The 12,699-nt window shown below is 39.0% G+C and overlaps 1 non-coding gene across 1 annotated transcript; it reads left to right on the top strand.

Annotated features, from left to right (window-relative positions):
• The first annotated feature begins 2,820 nt into the window (after positions 1-2,820).
• Positions 2,821-2,927, top strand: LOC122451575. The gene has a single exon (XR_006272469.1). It is a non-coding gene; the product is annotated as a U6 spliceosomal RNA (small nuclear RNA).
• The last annotated feature ends 9,772 nt before the right edge of the window (positions 2,928-12,699 follow it).

The raw sequence follows: 12,699 nt of genomic DNA, 5'->3' as shown, positions 1-12,699 counted from the left end.
CTGTGGACTCCCAGGTTTGAGATTAACATTAAAATAGATAAAGGACAGTTTAGTTATGCCTAGTGTTGAACATCAGCACAGACAATTAAATGCATGATATATATTAAGTTGCTTAATTAGTGAGCCTAGTGGGATTAACACAGAGCCTGGCACATAGTAAGTGCTAAATATTTTTCTCAACCTATATTCACAAATGATTTCATATTCTATCTTGCACCATAATCTAGGCAATAAGTCATTAAGGTGGCCTACATTTGTAAGATGTTCATCCCTTTGTTTCTTTTTATTCAATTTTTTTTTTTAATCAAAATGAGGTTTCAGGTAAACATACTAAGATTTCTGTCTTAAGATTGGGTGTTATCACTTTCACATCTTGAAAGATCCTCATCTCTTGCATTTATTTCTAGGCACTGTGAAAGGTCAGCTTCTGGGTGGTGCTCGTGGTAAAAGCAGGTTAGACGTAAGAGACTCGGGTTCAGTCCCCAGGTGGGGAAGATCCCCTGGAGGAGGGCACTGCAACCCATTCCAGTATTCTTGCCTGAAGGATGCCATGGACAGAGGAGCCCTGCAAACTGCAGTCTATAAGGTCAAGAGTCAGACACGACTGAAGCAACTTGGCATGCACGTGCACATGTGAAGGTAGAAACACACAGATGGCACTCCTTCCAAAGTCACAGAAATGTTGAATAAAATATGATGAGAAAAAATAATTTTAACTATATAGGCAAGTTCGAAAGAAGGAAAGAAAAAATTCTCTTCAATGCAAAAGTGAGGAGTGAAGGCAAAACTAAGGCTATAGCTATGGATCTGAATAAAGGTTTTGAGGAGTGAGGTTTTAGGACCTAAACTGAGTCAGGAGAGATGGTCTGCGGGTTGTGGGAGAGGGGACAGGGTAAATCACAGAGGGCCATGAATAAACCTGGCAGGCTTGAAGGAATGCACCTTCCATGAAACTAGAACTAGAAAATTCTCCCTACTGTCTAAGGAATTTGATATCTTCAGAGATTTCTGAGAGGCACAGAGGGAAATTAAAAACACTAGTCAATAACATATGCAGGAGTGAGGTGTGAATTTGTGCCATTCTGTGGTTTGGGAAACTCACATAGAGGAAGTAACATAATAACTGGTGTGGATCTTAGGGTGCAGGAAGAATGCAAAAAATATGTAGAAATACTTCAACAACTCAGAATTCATGGCAGTCCCACGTAAGTAAATTTCACCAAAGATATGCTTGCATTTAAAATAAATGATTATCCATAGAAGGAAATGTACTAGCATCATAAAAAGACAATCAGTTCAGTCAGTTCAGTCACTCAGTCGTGTCCGACTCTATGCGAACCCATGGACTGCAGCACGCCAGGCCTCCCTATCCATCACCAACTCCTGGAGTTTACCCAAATTCATGTCCATTGAGTCAGTGATGCCATCCAACCATCTCATCCTCCGTTGTCCCCTTCTCCTCCTGCCTTCAATCTTTCTAAATCAGGGTCTTTTCAGATGAGTTAGCTCCTCTCATCAGGTGGCCAAAGTATTGGAGTTTCAGCTTCAACATCAGTCCTTCCAATGAATATTCAGGACTGATTTTCTTTAGGATGGACAGGTTGGATCTCCTTGAAGTCCAAGGGACTCTGAAGAGTCTTCTCCAGCACTACAGTTCAAAAGCATCAATTCTTCGGAGACCTCAGTTTGATTCCTGGATTGGGAAGATCCGCTGGAGAAGGGTTAGGCTACCCACTCCAGTATTCTTGGGCTTTCTTTGTGGCTCAGCTGGTAAAGAATCTGCCTGCAATGCAGGAGACCTGGGTTCGAACCCTGGGTTGGAAAGATCCCCTGGAGAATGGAAAGGCTACCCACTACAAGGCCTGGAGAATTCCATGGACTATCCATGGGGTTGCAAAGAGTCGGAGACAACTGAGTGACTTTTAGTTCACTGAAATTGAAAGCCAGCCTGTTCCATATGGGATAGAGGGGCTCATATGTATTTAGCCTGTGTGGGGAGCTAGTACCCTAAGGCCAAACATTAGCATAAAATCTGAGACGAGTGAAACCCAGACGTACTGGCAGAATCCAAAGCAGAACTATCTTCTGAGAATACAAACACGAATGGAGCACATGAAAAGCCCCTGAAGGAGTTCACAACCTTAAATCCACAACCACAGGAGAAAACAAGACATAAATCAGCATATGGAGCAAAGGAGACTTAGTAACCCAAAATCTGGTGGTAAGAATTCTGATTTATACTGTAAGTATGTTTATAAGTGTAACAGAGTAAAAGGAAGAAGGGAAAGAGGTGATGATTAGTGTCATGTGTTCTCAAACACTTGCAAGTTGGAGCAGAGTTAGAGACCATTTTAGACTAATGGAGATTTTAAGGAAAGCCACTTAAAGGACAGAAATAGAATGGACAGTTTCCAAGCTCATGGAGGGGTGGGGTGGAGAGCAATAAAAGTCAGATAAATTAACTAGATAGAGCAAAGGAAAAGAGGATAAAGAGAAGCAAAGGAAATAATGTGCACACATACACACAACAAAACTGGTGAAAAATTCAAATATATTAGTAATCATAATTTCTTAAAATAAAATATTCCATTGTATGTATTTTTGTAACTTGCTTTACCAATCTCATAACTCATAGACTTTTTTAATAACTCCAACATTTTTTGACACAGTTAATATCCTTGTTTATGTACAGGTGTATATTATTATGCATGTGTGTGTGTTAAGTCACTTTAGTGTCAGTCCGACTCTTTGTGACCTGATGGACTATAGCCCTCCAGGCTCCTCCATCCATGGGGATTCTCCATCAAGAATGCTGGAGTAGTGCTCGCTTCAGCAGCACATATACTAAAATTGGAACAATACAGAGAAGATTAGCATGGCCTCTGCGCAAGGATGACATGCAAATTCGTGAAGCGTTCCATATTTTTTGGACAACTTGGAAGAAATGGACAAATTCTTAGCAAAGTATAACTTTCCAAAACTGAACCAGGAAGAAATAGAAGATCTTAACAGACCCATCACAAGCAAGGAAATCAAAACTGTAATCAGAAATCTTCCAGAAAACAAAAGCCCTGGACCAGACGGCTTCACAGCTGAATTCTACCAAAAATTTAGAGAAGAGCTAACACCTATCTTACTCAAACTCTTCCAGAAAATTGCAGAAGAAGGTAAACTTCCAAACTCATTCTATGAGGCCACCATCACCCTAATTCCAAAACCAAAGATGCCACAAAAAAAGAAAACTACAGGCCAATATCACTGATGAACATAGATGCAAAAATCCTTAACAAAATTCTAGCAAACAGAATCCAACAATATATTAAAAAAATCATACACCATGACCAAGTGGGCTTTATCCCAGGAATGCAAGGATTCTTTAATATCCGCAAATCAATCAATGTAATACACCACATTAACAAATTAAAAGATAAAAACCATATGATTATCTCAATAGATGCAGAGAAAGCCTTTGACAAAATTCAACACCCATTTATGATTAAAACTCTCCAGAAAGCAGGAATAGAAGGAACATACCTCAACATAATAAAAGCTATATATGACAAACCCACAGCAAGCATTACCCTCAATGGTGAAAAATTGAAAGCATTTCCCCTAAAATCAGGAACAAGACAAGGGTGCCCACTCTCACCACTACTATTCAACATAGTTTTGGAAGTTATGGCCACAGCAATCAGAGCAGAAAAAGAAGTAAAAGGAATCTAGATAGGAAAAGAAGAAGTGAAACTCTCTCTGCAGATGACCTGATCCTCTACATAGAAAACCCTAAAGACTCTACCAGAAAATTACTAGAGCTAATCAACGAATATAGTAAAGTTGCAGGATATAAAATTAACACACAGAAATCCCTTGCATTCCTATACACTAACAATGAGAAAACAGAAAGAAATTAAGGAAACAATACCATTCACCATTGCAACAAAATAATAAAATACTTAGGAGTATATCTTCCTAAAGAAACAAAAGACCTATACATAGAAAACTATAAAACACTGATGAAAGAAATCAAAGAGGACACAAACAGATGGAGAAATAGACCGTGTTCATGGATTGGAAGAATCAATATTGTCAAAATGGCTATACTACCCAAAGCAACCTATAGATTCAATGCAATCCCTATCAAGCTACCAACGGTATTTTTCACAGAACTAGAACAAAGAATTTCACAATTTGTATGGAAATACAAAAAACCTCGAATAGCCAAAGTAATCTTGAGAAAGAAGAATGGAACTGGAGGAATCAACCTGCATGACTTCAGACTATACTACAAAGCCACAGTCATCAAGACAGTATGGTACTGGCACAAAGACAGAAATAGAGATCAAAGGAACAAAATAGAAAGCCCAGAGATGAATCCACGAACCTATGGACACCTTATCTTTGACAAAGGAGGCAAGGATATACAATGGAAAAAAGACAACCTCTTTAATAAGTGGTGCTGGGAAAACTGGTCAACCACTTGTAAAAGAATGAAACTAGAACACTTTCTAAAACCATACACAAAAATAAACTCAAAATGGATTAAAGATCTAAATGTAAGACCAGAAACTATAAAACTCCTAAAGGAGAACTTAGGCAAAACACTCTCTGACATAAATCACAGCAGGATCCTCTATGACCCACATCCCAGAATATTAGAAACAAATGCAAAAATAAACAAATGGGACCTAATGAAACTTAAAAGCTTTTGCACAACAAAGGAAACTATAAGTAAGGTGAAAAGACAGCCCTCAGATTGGGAGAAAATAATAGCAAACGAAGCAACAGACAAAGGATTAATCTCAAAAATATACAAGCAACTCCTGCAGCTCAATTCCAGAAAAATAAATGACCCAATCAAAAAATGGGCCAAAGAACTAAACAGACATTTCTCCAAAGAAGACATACAGATGGCTAACAAACACATGAAAAAGATGCTCAACATCACTCATTATCAGAGAAATGCAAATCAAAAACCACAGTGAGGTACCATTACACGCCAGTCAGGATGGCTGCTATCCAAAAGTCTACAAGCAATAAATGCTGGAGAGGGTGTGGAGAAAAGGGAACCCTCTTACACTGTTGGTGGGAATGCAAACTAGTACAGCCGCTATGGAAAACAGTGTGGAGATTTCTTAAAAAACTGGAAAGAACTGCCATATGACCCAGCAATCCCACTTCTGGGCATACACACCGAGGAAACCAGATCTGAAAGAGACACGTGCACCCCAATGTTCATCGCAGCACTGTTTATAATAGCCAGGACATGGAAGCAACCTAGATGCCCATCAGCAGACGAATGGATAAGGAAGCTGTGGTACATATACACCATGGAATATTACTCAGCCATTAAAAAGAATTCATTTGAATCAGTTCTAATGAGATGGATGAAACTGGAGCCCATTATACAGAGTGAAGTAAGCCAGAAAGATAAAGACCATTACAGTATACTAACACATATATATGGAATTTAGAAAGATGGTAATGATAACCCTATATGCAAAACAGAAAAAGAGACACAGATGTACAGAACAGACTTTTGGACTCTGTGGGAGAAGGCGAGGGTGGGATGTTTCAAGAGAACAGCATCGAAACATGTATGTTATCTAGGGTGAAACAGATCACCTTCCCAGGTTGGATGCATGAGACAAGTGCTCGGGCCTGGTGCACTGGGAAGACTCAGAGGGAGCGGGTAGAGAGAGAGGTGGGAGGGGGGATCGTGATGGGGAATACATGTAAATTCATGGCTAATTCAAGTCAATGCATGACAAAAACCACTACAATATTGTAAAGTAATTAGCCTCCAACTAATAAAAATAAATGGAAAAAAAAAAAAAAGAATGCTGGAGTAGATTGCCATGTCCTCCTCCAAGGGATCTTCCAGACCCAGAGATGGAACCCAAGTCTCCTGCATCTCCTGCATTGACAGGTGGGTTCTTTACCACTAGTGCCACCTGGGAAGCCCGTGTATCACTATATACATACCATTAGGAAATCTTCTGTTAAATCAATAGGATATGATAGAAATGGAATTGTAGGATCAAAATATTGGTGCTTTTTTATTTTGTTAGTTGCTATCGAACCAATTTAACTTGCAACAGAAAAATAATAGAGTGTCTGTTTCTGTACCCCTTGGCCATAGTTGTTCATCATTTTTGTTTGTTTTGTTTTTTAATCTTTGACAATCTGATGAAAGACAATGGTTTATTACTATTGCTTAAATTTGTATTTCTCTTAATTTGACTTTTGGAGTCATTCATATTTTTTGTTTCTCCATTTGCTTCCCTATCATCACTTTTAAACCTCACAGCCAGAGCTGGATATCAAAATCCATCATTCCTTCCACTGGGTTAAGCCTCCTCCCCTTGAACAAGCAGTAATTCCCAAAGCCCCTGTAAGGCATCTGTGGGCACCCTTACCCACTCCCAGCCTCAGCTCTGGCTGCTCCTTCTTTCTCTCCACCCTACTGTCCCACTGGCCCCTTCTCATCTAGTGCTATAAATTATATAATATTCATGATATCATGTCATTTACAATACACAATATAATTTTCTATTTACTGTATAGTAAATTTTGTCAACTCATCTCCCATTACCTTCTCTTGTTCTTTACCATTTTTCTTGATTCAGTTGTTAGATTTTAAAATATGGATTTGTATGGGAGTTCCCTGGTGGTCCAGTGGTTAGTACTTAGCACGTTCACTGCCAAGGGTGGGTGTTCAATCCCTGATCAGGGAACTAAGATCCTGTAAGCTGTGTAGCATGGCCAAAAAAATAGAGAAATAAATAAAATGTGGATTTATGGAGCATTTTTATAAAATGTAAAGTGATTTTTATTATATGTGTAGCAGATTTTTTTCTGAACTGATTGCACGTGTTCTTATTTTTTATGTTAAGACCAAATTTATTGATCTTATGCCTTCTGTTTTTTTAAGTTGTGTGTTTAGAGATCTTCCCACTCTGTGTGTGTGTATGTGTGTAAGACAAAGAACATTGCTTGCTGTTTGGTTATACAAGGATTAAATTATTAATATTTGCTGCTGTAGTCACTAATGAACTATGCACCCTAAAGGGAATGCAGAACCAAAAACACTAAGTAACACTTAGCAGTTATTTCTGTAGCTATGATTTAATATAACATATTTAACTTTTTATTTATTTTGATAGGTATCAACTATCCACTATGAGGCCGTAAGAAATAAGCCTCTCCTGCTTCATTTCTGTTCTCCTTCCTTTCCTTTCTTCTTGCCACCACCATGTAATAGTTGATTATATTAGTTTTTGGTTCTCATAGTATTTAGCTTCACGATATTGAAAAGACAGTTTAATTACCTGACTTGTCAGCTTTTAAAACAAAGGATTGATGCTTGGCTCTTGAGTGAGGAATTAATTTTATTTATGCTACTTCCCCAACTCTCCACAAACGTCTTCAATTTTGTCTATGTTGTATGTGTACTTCTTTTGGTGTTACGAGTAATCTTTCAGAGATAGTCAAACATAGAACCACCTCTATATCGCATTGTCAAAACTGGAAATCCAACAAGAATTTATGTCTCAACAAAACCAAATACACTTTAAAAGGGAAGGAGATTTTTCCCACAGTCAATGAAGAGTTAATCAAGGGTTTTCAGAAGGAATTTAGACAGAATAAAAGCCTGTACAACAGAGAAAAGTATAAGTTGAGTGGTCTAAGGGTAGTATAAAATGACTCAGTTCTTACAGGGTATTTTTAAGACATCAATTTAAATTGTCTCCTTGAAGTAGTGTTAGTATATAATAATGTTGCGAGAAAATGTTGTGAGACAAAGATAATATTTGTGAAGTGAAATAAGAATGGTATGTTTTAGCTTCATCTGCCTAGTGCCTTATATAAACACATCTTGTTTGCTCACTAGGAAGAATTAGTTGAATATACAGTCATTGGACAGCTTGACATCCTGTCAAGAGGTGGAGTCTGCTCTACTTGTCTAACTAGGCAACTTTTCATTTTGAGTTAAGTGGAAGAGGCAGTTTCTAATGGGCTTGTCTTCTGCCTGAGAGCCTCTTCACATCTCGTGTGACCGCAGGAGAAAATGCCATTGGGTTTTCTTGGAGTAGAATTAGGACCACCAGAACCGGATGTGAGTTTTATTTGCTGGGTCAGGGAGAGCCTGAATGTCTCTGGGGTGACAGTTGCCCTCTCAGGAGTTTCGTTTCAGTTGCTTGCCTGCGTGCTCACTCGGGCCTGACTCTTTGGGACCCTATGGACTGATGCAGCCTGCCAGGCTCTTCTGTCCATGGGATTCTCCAGGCAAGAAAACTGAAGTGGGTTGCCATTTCCTCCTCTGGGGATCTTCCTGACCCAGGGATTGAAAGACGTCTCTGTATCTCTTGCAATGGCAGGCAGATTCTTTACCACTTCACCATCTGGGAAGCCTCAGTTGTTTAGGAAGTCTCAAATGGGCAGTTCCTGGGATGGGCTTTTATATACACTTAAGCAACTGAGCCTGCCTCATGGCACCCTGTGGAGTGCATACCATTTATAGACAAGGGTTAACTTCTACTGTCTGAGTGTGCTGATCACTAGTGGATCTTAACATTATTTAACTTAACATTGCTCTAGTATTCATTCATGCATGTAAAACCATAAATAAAGATTCCCACTGACTTGGTTGTGAAGCAGACCTGCCATATCCCATTGGATCTCTAACGCTGCTCAAACAGTATTTTTGATGTTCTGGAATATAGACTCAATATGCTAAAACCAGAGAGACAGACACTGCTGCCACAAATGGCCCAGCAATTCACAAGCTTCAGCTACCATGCTTAAAATATCATCAATATTAATCACATTTACCAAATTGTGCTCAGTTGCTGTCAAGTCTGAATCCTTGTGACTCCAATGAACTGTAGCTCTCCGGGCTCCTCTGTCCATGCACTTTACAGGTAAGAATAGTGGAGTGGGTTGCCATTTTCAATTCCAGGGATTTTCCCAATCCAGGGATCGAATTCACATCTCTTGCATCTCCTGCTTTGGCAGGCGGATTCTTTACCATTGCGCCATCTGGGGAGCCTTTACCAAATTACCATCCTAAGAAAGCCAGTCTCCTTCCTACATGTTCTAACTGAACGTAGTGCTTCCAGCTCAGAGATGATTTTCAATCAATATCTCCATTGTGTTAACGTTCCCGCAGCTTGGTTCTCAGCCAAGGCTATGCCCAAGACATGAGCCCTGAGTTCCTGGAGTGAATTCAGCCTTTCTTATAGGGTGCAGGTATTTAATCACTTCATGTCCACACAATATCACTGTGAGCCCTGGGAAGCATAACCACATTTCTGTTTTTATTTTGTCACTCACTCCCCTGACTGGTTTGTTTTCAGTGGTTTAACTGAGCCTTTAGCCTAGAGGTTGTTTCCTTTACATGTGTTGTACAAAAGTATGCAGGAATTTTGCCAAGAGGCAGTATAACGAATGTTGGAAACAGGATGGGTTTTAAGGTCAGATGGACCTGCATTTGAGATCTGGCTCTGTGACTCACTTATTAAGCAACCTAGGGAAGTTTACTTAACTTTTCAAAATCTTATTTTTGCATCTGTAAGGGTACATGCTATCCTCCCATTTAAAAAAAATTGAAAATTAGAAATAAAGCCATATATGTAGTAGATATTAAAAAATAAATAGCTTTTCTGTTTATAGGTATGTATGCACTAAAAGCAAAAGATTCACAGAAATATTATGACATTAACAATACTATTAAGGGGGAATAAAAAGGAAAGAAAACATAGTTCTTACCATAAGAGAGTAAGATACTCCTGCAATTTTTAGTTCTAATATTTAAGTTAATATATTTCATATGGAAAGGTCTTTCACAAATTTTGAATTACAGATGACTCAATCCAACAAAGACCTCAATCCACAGGGTTTCACTGGTGGCTTAGCCGGTAAAAAAATCTGCCTGCAATTCAGGAGACCCCAGTTCGATCCCTGGGTTGGGAAGATCCCCTGGAGAAGGGAATGGCATCCCACTCTAGTATTCTTGCCTGGAGAATTCCATGGACAGAGGAGCCTGGCAGGCTACAGTCCATGGAGCTGCAAAATGTCAGACACAGCTGAGAGACTGAGCACTTATTAACCTTACTTACAATCCAACGTGATCATCAGGTGTGAGGATTGTGCGGAGTGCCATGGGAAATTTAAGATGCATTGAAAAACCCTTGTTTTCAATGGTCATATAACCCAGCATTGTGAGAGGACAGAATAAGAACATTATAACATTGACATTATAAACAAAATATCCTGAAAATTACCTGAGAAGAACTGAGAATACTATGCCATTTTAAAGAAAGAACTCATGTCTGGTTGGGGGGTGGGGGTAAAATTAGGAAGAACTTCAGAAAGGAGGATATCTCTGAATTGAATCTAGCAAGATGGGTAGGAACTCCCCTATGAGGATGGAGAAAAGGCATTCTAGAAGAACAAAATAAAAATAAAAGTAGCTGCCAGTGGTGTACATTTTTCTAAGTGCCAGACATTCTAATAAATACATTATATCATTTAATCCCTGAAGCGGTCCTGTGAAGTAAGCATTATATCCTTTAATAAAATAGAGCCAAGGCACAGAGGTTAAGTTATTTGAGTAAGGTGAAACAGCTAGTAAATAAGTTCAGTCTTTCTTGTTGAATCAAGATCTATCTGATTCTAAAGTCACAATAGTACACACTCTTCAATGTTTCCTGTAGGTAATTGTAGTATGTCTGTAAAAAATTTGGTAGCAGTTCATTTTCCAGTTAAGGCTGGAGCTGTGTGGGAAGGTCAAATGGACAAGAGCTTTGATTGAAAAGGCAAGATTTATTTTTAAAAAGCAAAGGGATTTTGGAAATGTAGCAAAACAATTAAAATTTTGCCTTGAATATTAATTTGACTGTGCTATTGAGAATAGGGACAGAGATAAATGAAAGATTAATTATTTTGGAAGTCATTGCAGTAGTCTAAGCAAGGCATAATAAAATCTGAACTAGCTTGGAAATAAGAAAAATTGTCTAAGAATTATCAGATTATCTAAGAACTGTTCAATATAGAGGGTTTCCCAAGTATTGCTAGTGATAAAGAACCCACCTGTGAATGCCGGAGAGGCAGGAGACAAGGGTTCGATCCCTGGGTTGAAAAGATTCCCTGGAGGAGGAATGGCAACCCTCTCCAGTATTCTTGACTGGAGAATCCCACGGTCAGAGAAGCCTGGCAAGCTATGGTCCATAGTGTTGAGATGCGACACGGCTGAAGCAATTTAGCACAGCATAGCACATTCGATATAGAAGCAGACTATTATTTCACAAAATAAAGATGAAGTCCAAGATTTCTGTTGTAAAATAAAGAATTTGACTGGCATTTATCCCTGGCTCCTGGAAATGAGACTGAATCTTTGGAATTTCCCAAGTGATAGTATCTTGCTATTCATGAGCCTATGGGATCACATCTGAATTTATGCTAAGAGATAGAGTGACTCAGGATTTGGGCTGATTACCAGAAAGAACAGTCACGTGAACAGGAAATTGAGATAAGAGATTGAGTTCAATCATATGGCCAATGATTTGATCAATCATTCTTGTAGAGTGAAATCCCAATTAAAACCCTGGATCCTGAAGCTCCGTGGGGCTACCTGACTAGTGAAGCCATTGTGGGAATATGATGAGTATTAATTCATAGGAAGAGAAGGCACAGAAGGTATGCATTGGGAACCCTTCTAGGCCTTGCCCAATGTGGCTCTTCAATAGGCTAGTTCTGGTTTGTATCATTCATAATAAAGCTGTAATCATAACACCTCCCCAAGTTATTTAAGTCATTCTAGCAAATTATTAAAACTGGGTGGGTGATCCTAAGAACCCTGGAATTGTATCCAGTTGGACAGAACTATGGGTGACCTGGAGACCCTAAAAGTGGGGCTGGTGTTTGAAGTGAGGATAGTCCTTTTGGGGACCATGTCTGTGGAGTCCGACACAGGTTAAACCAGGTGGTCAGTATCAGAATGGCATTTCAGGATACCAGGCAGAAGAGGTGCTTAAGAATTTCAAGCCTAATTGGAAAGAAGAGAATGATAAAGATCATACCAAAAATGTAGAAATCACTAGGAATGAAACTTGGAGGTGTTGAATATATTCAGAAGATCTCTAGAAATATAAACTGTGGAAATTTTTTAAAGAGATGGGAATACCAGACCACATTACCTGCCTCCTGAGAAATCTGTGTGCATGTCAAGAAGCAACAGTTAGAACTGGACATGGAACATCACACTGGTTCCAAATCAGGAAAAGAGTACATCAAGGCTGTATATTGTCACTCTGCTTATTTAATTTATATGCAGAGTACATCATGCAAAATGCCGGACTGGATGAAGCACAAACTGGAATAAAGATTGCCAGGAAAAATATCAATAACCTCAGTTAAGCAGATGACACCACTTTTATGGCAGAAAGTGAAGAGGAACTAAAGAGCCTCTTGATGAAAGTGAAAGAGGAGAGAGAAAAATTTGGCTTAAAACTAAACATTCAGAAAACTAAGGTCATGGCATCTGGTCCCATCACTTCATGGCAAATAGATGGGGAAACAATGGAAATAGTGAAAGACTTTATTTTTGGAGGCTCCAAAATCACTGTAGATGGTGACTGCAGCCATGAAATTAAAAGATGCTTGCTTCTTGGAAGAAAAGCTATGACAAATCTAGGCAGC

This window comes from Cervus canadensis, chromosome 12, assembly GCF_019320065.1.
Source record: "Cervus canadensis isolate Bull #8, Minnesota chromosome 12, ASM1932006v1, whole genome shotgun sequence".
NCBI lineage: Eukaryota > Metazoa > Chordata > Mammalia > Artiodactyla > Cervidae > Cervus > Cervus canadensis.
Note: the sequence above shows the minus strand (reverse complement) of the source record. Positions and strands in the feature narration are given on the sequence as shown.